General features: G+C 40.7%; 1 pseudogene; it reads left to right on the top strand.

Annotated features, from left to right (window-relative positions):
- The first annotated feature begins 8036 nt into the window (after positions 1–8036).
- Positions 8037–8438, top strand: LOC116625258 (annotated as a pseudogene).
- Positions 8439–9242: the final 804 nt, after the last annotated feature.

Raw genomic sequence — 9242 nt, 5'->3', positions numbered from 1 at the left:
CCAGCCTTCCAATGTTCCACTCATCAGCTTACACCTTTGATGTCTTCTGTGTTGGGTCCTGGCCCTTACACTTTGTAAATAATGGAGAGAAAATACAGGAAGGCCAAAAAGGCAGAGCAAAGGAGACTAGAAAGAGGAGAAAAGTCCTTTGGAGGAAGATTAAAAAATGTTGTGTTATTGAACCTACATGAGATAATACTAAGGAGAAAAATAAGCAGGGGCAAGAGAGATCCCAACTGTTTAAATATCCTAGCAAGGGAATGCTGAGTCCTGGCTCCCCATTCACACAAAATAATTCATTCCCTGGTCACCGAACAAATATTTATCAAGTACCTACTTCATCCCGGGACATGAATGTGGAAAACACGTCTAATTTGTGCCCTGAAAGGAATTCATAGGCTCATGGAGAGTGAGACGTGCAGATAAATAACTGCCACTTCAGTGTGAAGGCTACAATCATAGAGGCAGGACACACAGAAAAGGGGGAAGTAGTAAAAACGCTGGTTTGGGGTGGAAGAAATAGGGGCAAATGAGCAGAGCCTCGAAGGAAGATTAAGAGATTTTTTCAGAAATTTGAGGAGAGGAAGAACATTCCAGGCAGAGGAAACAGTATGTGCGAAGACACAAAAATGGGAAACCATGGAGCACATTCAGGAAACCACAATTAAGACACCAAAACAAGAGAATGGGGCATCAGAGAAGAAAAGCAGCAGATAAGCCAGAGACAGGCTAGGGACAGACAGTGGAGACGCTTTCATGTCAGCTAATAAGCTGAGTCTACAACCAGCTTGTTACAGTGTCTCGTTACAAAATCAAAATGCCTCCATATCAATTAGAATGGGCCCCCCCGATTGCCATCCTCCACTCCAGACACACTGTCCCTACAGTGGGACTTTTAGACCTCCTGACAAGCCAGCAACTAAAGCATAATGTCTGGGACCAGGAACCCACACTCTCCTCTCCAGTTCTACATGTGGGTGCATTTTGATGCCACATCAGGTTTAAAATGTTCAATATTGGGGCGCCCGGGTAGCTCAGTCGGTTAAGGGTCTGCCTTTGGCTCAGGTCATGATCTCAGGGTCCTGGGATCGAGCCCCGCATCGGGCTCCTTGCTCAGCAGGGAGTTTGCTTCTCCCTCTCCCTCTGCTCCTCCTCCCCTTCCCCACTCATGTTCTCTCTCTCTCTCTCTCTCCCAAATTAAAAAAAAAAAAAAATCTTTAAAGTGTTCAATATCACCCCTGCTAACACTTTAGGACTTTTTCCATAGGTGAAGGGGAACCACTGAAGAGTTTCAAGCAAAAATGTCACATGATCAGAATGACATCATTTAAAAAAAGATCCAAAGTAACCCCTCTCCCCCCACCACAAAAAAAAAAAAAATGGAAGATTCTCTCCATGGAGACATGTAAGAAGACACATGATGTTCTCTAGCTTGTAGGCTGAACAATTTCAACGCTGCTGATCCTACGGATGACTGCATGACGGGTTTTCATTTTCATTTCATTTATGAGACTACTGCAGTGTCAAACACTGTGGAAACGCCGCCTGGGGAAGTCTTCCTCTCCCATCTTTAAGAGAGAAGAGGAAGGTGGAAGAGCCGGGGTGGGGGGCTGGCCGCTGAGTGACAGCCTCCGTCTCATAAGCTATAGAAGCATAAGCGTTGTTTTGTGTTGACATTCTTTTCATGCCAGTGTGGCAGGTAACCCCTGGCAGCAGGTGACCCCTGATAGCGGCCTCTCCTCCCAGGGCTTTCCACACTGTTGCCCTTTCTTCATCAGAGACAGCTGCAAGACTGAAGCATGGTGCTGACTTAACATTTCAGGAATCATGGAGAATAGGCAGGAGCCACCAAGGGGGAGGAAAGAACTTCAAGGTCACCCAGCAGAACAGGTAAGTGCTGGAGGATCAGAATCCACATTTCAGCTCTGAATCTCCCCACTCAAGCTGTATCCTTTTCCAAATGCACTACATTTCACCTAAATTTAATTATTTCCAAAAGATATTGTAAAAAATAAGAACTCAGGTTTTTCTTTAAAAAAAAAAAATTTGCATTTCTTGGTCAATCACATAACCCTAGTCTTGAATTTTCCCCTGCACATTTTTTCTCATCTTTCAATTACCTGCTGATCTACTCCTGTGCAAGCGTTTTTCTCCTCATTTACTGAGGATACCACTTCCTTTTTTCTTCTTTTTTTTTCTCCTAATGTTCACCTAATTAACAGTCAAGCAGCTTTTCATACAAAATCTCCAAGCTTTAACATTTCCTTTTGATTAGAAGTTTAAAGAAAGAGCTGTTAAGTTTCAAAATTTCTTTTTCCAAGAGTTTTATCCACTCAACCATCAGACCATCCAACCTGAATTAGGCCAGCATTGAGTAGCAGGCTATAAAACTCCCAGAGACCGGGAAACGTGTGGTCCGTGAGATGATCACTGGATGTTTTGGGGACGGGGTCCTTTAAGGCCATGCCATGGCCATCTGAGCTTGATCACAGGTAACACACTAGAACCATTTTCAGAAAAAGCTCTATTCCTTTAATCCCTTTTTATTGTTCTGTCCTCAAGAGTTAGAAGAAGCCATGTTTTCAAATTTTTATTCATTCAGCCAACAATCATTTATTGAGCACCTTTAGATGCTAGGCACCAAATGAGGAGCTGGAATATTACAGTGAGCAGAAAAAGATGTGGTCCTCCACGTAATGGAGTATACAGCCTATCACGGGAGTTCTTTACCTTGGTAAAGGTAAAGGGAGTTCTGACAATTCCCAGTGCACAGCCAACCCCAGACCAATTAAATCAAAATCTCCCAAGGTGAGGCTCATGCATGAACATTTTGTAAAGGTCTCCACATGATTCCAAAGTGTAGCTAAAGTTGACAACAGTCAATCATACAAATAGGCGCAAAATTGCAATATTATTAGAGACTGTAAAGAATTAGTCACACTTTGTGAGGGCTTCAATGTCATTCATTTATATGCACAACCAAGATTTGCTGAGCACCTGCTGCTTGTCAAGAAACTACAAGGGTAACAGAACTATGGGCCATAAGCTGAAGAAACACTGGCCATCCTGGTCGTTGTTCATGGTAATGGGTCATAACTGAACACTGAGCGCAAGGGGATTTCTGGTCATTCCCATCTGCTCCAGTGAGTGAACCAACATGACTCATACCAGGTAAGCACCTTGGCCATAGGGCACAAGGAAAACTGAGAGCCTGACCCTCCTAAACACTGGCAGGATAGCTGAGCAATGCCACCTGCTTGAAATTCAGTACTTTGGTGACCATCTGGAGTAGAGGAAAGTGGCAAAATAATCTGGACTGACAATAGATGCCTGGGAGGAAGAAATAGGAAACCGGATCCACCAGGTCTGTTTGCAGATTTAAAAAGGAAACTACTATATTAGGTAAGGCTCTAAGCAAGATTATCTCAGATTTGCTAAAGGATACATGTAGAGTCCATACATAATGAGTTTCTTTAAAAAAAACAAACAGCATTCTAGCTTTACAAAAGCTTCTAGATGGAGAACTTATTTAAAGATGAAAGAAGTGGTGATTCAGCCTCCTGCTCCTACTTGTTTGAAACAGTGTCCCTCAAGAGGATGTGATTTTTTGTTTCATTTTGTGATTTTTTTTATCACTGTATCAGATAGAACTATACCTAAGAAAGCTCTTATTTGTTCATTATATTCTTCTCTCTGTTTTTTGATCCTTAGTCTGTCTTTAAGTGGTAAATCTGACTTCCTACAGCTCACTACTGTGATCATCTAATTGTCACAAAGCAGATAATGCTCAATATTAAAGAGCAAGGATACATGGATATATACATATCTTTAGTGGGAAATGATTTTTAAAAAACCTTCACCATCCAATTTTTAATTATGCAATGATGATATCCTACTTGGTTTTTTTTAAAACATGCACTGAAAAATGCTTTAAGAAGCAAATGGGCTGAGAATTTGCCATACTTCCTTAGAGCCCAAGAAGAGAGTAGCTATGACTGTATTTGATTCCAAAGGGGAAGAGAGCTTCATTTTTAATAAGTGCAGAAGATTTGGATTTAATTTAAACAGAGCACAAAATCCACACTGTGAACTTATTAGCTTTGTTCTGATGCCACATCATTTGTCTGTCCTGTGAAGGATTAGACTCTAAGTCTGATTTTCTATGAAGAACTGGCACAAAATAGAACCCAGAAGCTTTGCATGATCATACTCCTAGGCAAGACTCTCCACTCACACAAATCCTCTCTTAATATAAAATTTAATAAATAAATATAGAAACGGGGGGGGAGGAAAATAAGATGAATCTGTAAGGTTAAATACCCAAAGCTCATGCTAGAAGATTCTACAGTAAAGGTAGAACCTTTGATGCAGAGCTTCCTAGGAATTAGCCAAGTCCATAAGGTGATACTTGGCAGAGTTTTCTCAGACTAAGAAAGCCCTAACTGTTCTGCTAAAGAGCTCAGAGAATTCTCCTGCCACATCACTTAAAATGTCCCCATCATCACAAGCTCGGTGTTCAGTCTTGCCATCTTAAAACAACCCAAACCAATGCCATCCATCATAACATGTATTCAGCTAGACCGTGAGCCAAATTATATCTTCCAAAATAGAGTTATATGAATTATATGTGCTATGGATAACATTTATCACAAACTCCAAGCAAATTTCCCAATCCTTATGTTCTAACAGAGTTCTAGTCTAATATTTTAGGAGTGTCATTAAAAGCATTTGTTCCTGGAATACTACTCAGCCATCAGAAGAAAAAAAAAAAAGAAATCTTGCCATTTGCAATGACGTGGATGGAACTAGAGGGTATTATGCAAATCAAAATAAGTCAATCAGAGAAAGACAATTATCATATGATTTCATTGATATGTGGAATTTAAGAAACAAAACAGAGGATCATAGGGGAAGAGAGGAAAAAATAAAACAAGACAAAATCAGAGAGGGAGACAAACCATAAGAGACTCTTAAGCATAGGAAACAAACTGAGGGCTGCTGGAGGGGAGGAAGGTGGGGGATGGGATAACGGGGTGATGGGCATGAGTGAGCATTGGGTATTATATAAGACTGATGAGTCACTGACCTCTACCTCAGAAACCAATAATATATGTTAATTAATTGCATTTAAATTTTAAAAATAAAATAAAATTTAAGAAGAAAAAAAAGTCCATCTCTTTTTCTTCATTCCCTCCCATCTCCTTTGTTGTGACAATTTTGGGGCTTTTTTTTCCTCCCATAACCTATTATTAACAACAGTAAACAAAGGGGCTCCTGGGTGGCTCAGTTGGTTAAGCATCTGCCTTCAGCTCAGGTCATGATCCCAGGGTCCTGGGATCAATCCCTGCATCAGGCTCCCTGCCCAGCGGGGAGCCTGCTTCTCCCTCTCCCCCCTGCTTGTGCTCTCTCTCTCTCTCTCTCTCAAATAAATAAAATCTTTTAAAAAACCAGTAAACAACAAGAACAAAAAAAAAGCATTCGTTCCTCAGGCCATCTTTTGTAGAGCAATATCTGACCAATAAATACGGAATTTTTTAAAAACACAGAGCCTGGTTAGGATTTCACAAAAAAATGATATCTCCAAAGCAGAAAGAAACTATAAGAAAGCAAACCAATTTAATAGGACAGACGAGAGGTATTACAGTAAACACACAGAAGTTAAACTGCAAATATTATAGATAAAAATTTTCTCAGGTTTTCCTTCCCTTTTTTTCAGAGGATACACAGTTTCCTAACTTTGTCGCATATCACCTAAACTTAAATCTGAAGTTCTCCTTTTTACATATCACAATTTCATTCAAAATCCAAGATCAACTTTCCCTAAGACCAATTTGTTCAAAAAGACAAGGAGCTCACCAGTCAGCCCAAGCACACACAACTGTTGAAAAAGCAAGTCATTGAAATGAGATTGGGTTAGTTTAGGAAGCAGTGCCGTGAAAACAAACACGACTTTAGCTTTCCCTATTCCCCAGTTGTCTTAATATTTGCCTTGCAAGAAAACAAACAAAAATAAATAAACTTTTAGTGAACTTAATTAAGCAAAACACTACACTGGAAAATTCTGACTCAATGATACTTTCATAAACAATTTTCAGACTAAAACTCAAGCAAAATAATGTACATTGGTGGCTCAGTCGTTGGGCGTCTGCCTTCGGCTCAGGTCATGATCTCGGGGTCCTGGGACCGAGCCCCGCATCAGGCTCCCTGCTCAGCGGGAAGCCTGCTTCTCCCTCTCCCGCTCCCCCTGCTTGTGTTCCCTCTCTCGCTGTGTCTCCCTTTGTCAAATAAATAAATAAAACCTTTAAAAAAAAAAAAAAGAAGTTGTCTTAATTAGATTTTAAAATAAATTAAAGTAAAAAGAGTGGGACTTCTCTAGAAGTTTGCAGTCAAATATGACAAGCCTATTTATGTAAAGATATATGTGAAAAGTCTTAACTAAAAGAATCAAAAGAATTCCAGTCAGCATTTCTCAGGCAGAAGAGGTACACATCACAGAAGCAATAACCCTCATCTCTTGGGATCACTGAGAATGCTGTCTTCCTCCAAGTAAATTCTACTTTACCAAATCCTAGGAGGGTCTTATATGGCCACGGCAACCTACTCTAAAGTGATTTTTCACTGAGACAGCTACTTTAGAAAGATGCTATAACGCTGACCCTCAGCGAAGAAAGTCACTGAGTACAGATGAGGAAGCAGAAAACTTTCCTTTTCCGAGTAGAGTCAAGGTCTAGATATCTGAACATCTTAAGATAATAATCAACATGTATTATATACTCGGAGCACTCTGGTCTTTGGAGAAACGGTAACTAAAAAAAAATAAGAAAAGAGAGAGAAAATAAATGTGCTTAGAATTTTGTACATGAAAGCAAGAATGGACAGAAGGTCTGAAGAATAATAGTTCCCGCATGCCGGGCATTTTGCCCCATAGGCTAGATATCTTCTGTTGGCCTCTCCAGGTTCATTATTCATGCTTTTGCAGCCTGCTTTGTGACATAGGAAGCTAACCCAAATGAACTGCATCAACGGGCACCCTTGCCTTCTGGCTGGATACGGCCAGTGGAATTTAAGGTCGGGAGCTTGGGGGTAGAAGAAGAGTCGGGGTAGAAAACTTGGGGGAGGATACGAAATAATAAAATAAGTAGGGACCAAGTCAGAAAGATGGAAAGAGCTGAGAACGATAAGGATAACCAGTCAGAAAGAGGACTTAAATATGATGCTGAGAGTCTCAAGGGGGCAACCAAGCAAAGGATGAGAAACCCAGGAGGCGGACTTAGCTCTCCAAGGGAGGCAAGACCTAGACAGAGAGAAGAACCACCTGATCCCTGTTGCACAAGGGGCAGGGCTCTGCATGTGGATTCGTGTGCCTGAATGCCACCTGATAGTAATATTCTCAAAGAATTTGGGTGAGGTATGTCCGTTTTCAACGCAAGGTCTTTATCAGCCTCTGAGAGCTGCTTTAGGCATGACCTAAGAAGCCTTGTTATAGGCCATGGTTGGAGAGAAGTGGTTCTCTATTTCCAGGGGCAAAGAGAGCATAAGAATAAGTGCTTCAGGAATCCACTACCATGCCACACTTCAAATATTTCATGTTAATATGATCTATTTTGGGAAGAGAGGAAAGAATTGGTAGGTCATTATGTCCAGAAATATTTAAATGCTTTAAGACGAATGGAGATATAAATCCACACTGTACTCCCTGATTTCTTCCATTCACCCAAAACCGTTATTATTCAAAAGCGTTCACCAAATTCTACTTCATGAAAGGGAACATCTAGCGCAAAGGACCGTTACATATTCCCAACATAGCTCCCCCGCAGACTGGATGATAAGCAAATGTGTTCCTCCCCGGATGTGCATATGAAGTCTAGCAAATAACATAAAACAATAGCAGGAAGAAAACACACCAAAAGCTAAAATTATCAGTGGAGCTGATTAGCATATGTGTAAGAGACACTTGTGCAGATGCAGGATGCTTTCTTTAGAAAGTAAGTCCTCAAGACCGCCTCCGAGACGTTTCCGTCCGTAACAAAATCACCATGATTCTTCAGAGGCTCTTTAGGTTCTCCTCTCTCATTCGGTCTGCAGTGTCAGTTCATTTGAGGAGGAACATTGGTGTTACAGCAGTGGCATTTAATAAGGAACTTGATCCTGTACAGAAACTCTTTGTGGACAAGACTAGAGAATACAGAACTAAGTGACAGGCATCTGGAGGACCCGCTGATACTGGCCCAGAGTACCAGCAAGACCTAGAGAGGGAGCTTTTTAAGCTTAAGCAAATGTATGGTAAAGCAGACATGAATACGTTCCCAGACTTCAAATTTGAAGATCCTAAATCTGAAGTCATCGAAAAACCCCAGTCCTGAAGAAAGAATGTAAAATTTATTTGGTAATTTGTCCTAGATTAGTTGTACAACTGTATCAGAATAAACATACATTTCTCAGCAAAAAAAAAAAGTCAGTCCTCAGAGCAATGATCCTCACTTGTTTCTTGGAGTTCTGACATCTTATCATCATTTATTTGCTTATTATGACCATCACCAACCTCCCCCTACAAGTTTATTTTTAAATAAGAAGGACTAATTTTATTTTGAAGCATTTGCTTTTATTTTTACTCTCCTTGAGAAGCACCCTAGAGGACCGTACCATCAACACAGTTATCAGTGGTTAAGAATCCAGAGGCTTCTGTTCTTTGCCTTCCTTCCTAAGGCAGAGTTTTGAAAATATCCACTGTCTCAGCAAAGAGTGAAGACAAAAGGAAGAAAGCTGGAGTAGGGACTGTTACTCCAAGAAACCTTCAAAGTCTAGACAGGACATTTCAAAATCAACCTAGCAGGGAGGAGGACAGACACTGGCATGCTTTTTCTACATGCAAAACACTTGCATACCATTCGTTCCATTTAGGCAAACGTTATGAATACTGAAAATCAGTCTCCACAGAGGTCACCTCAGCAATTTACCTCATTGCAAACTCCATTGTGCTAAGCCATTTCCATAGACCTTATTGATTATTTGTGTGGACGTGAAAGAAAAGCAGCCACATCCAGAACCTTTGGTTTTGCAATTGATTTTAAGGTAAGGTTTAATTCTTCCTCCAAGACTGTGTTAGAAGCTCTCTGTACGAGCCAGAATGCAGGACATGAGGCCGAGGAATTCAATTCTTTTGAGAGAAAGCCAGTAATCTTAAGCAGGTTTCTTTGAATCAGAGTGGGAAGGCACTTGTTCTATTACATAGGAATAAGTCA

The sequence above is a fragment of the Phoca vitulina genome, unplaced genomic scaffold, assembly GCF_004348235.1.
Source record: "Phoca vitulina isolate PV1807 unplaced genomic scaffold, GSC_HSeal_1.0 scaffold75, whole genome shotgun sequence".
Taxonomy (NCBI): domain Eukaryota; kingdom Metazoa; phylum Chordata; class Mammalia; order Carnivora; family Phocidae; genus Phoca; species Phoca vitulina.
The sequence above is the reverse complement of the archived record's forward strand: the minus strand, read 5'-3'. Positions and strand labels throughout refer to the sequence as shown.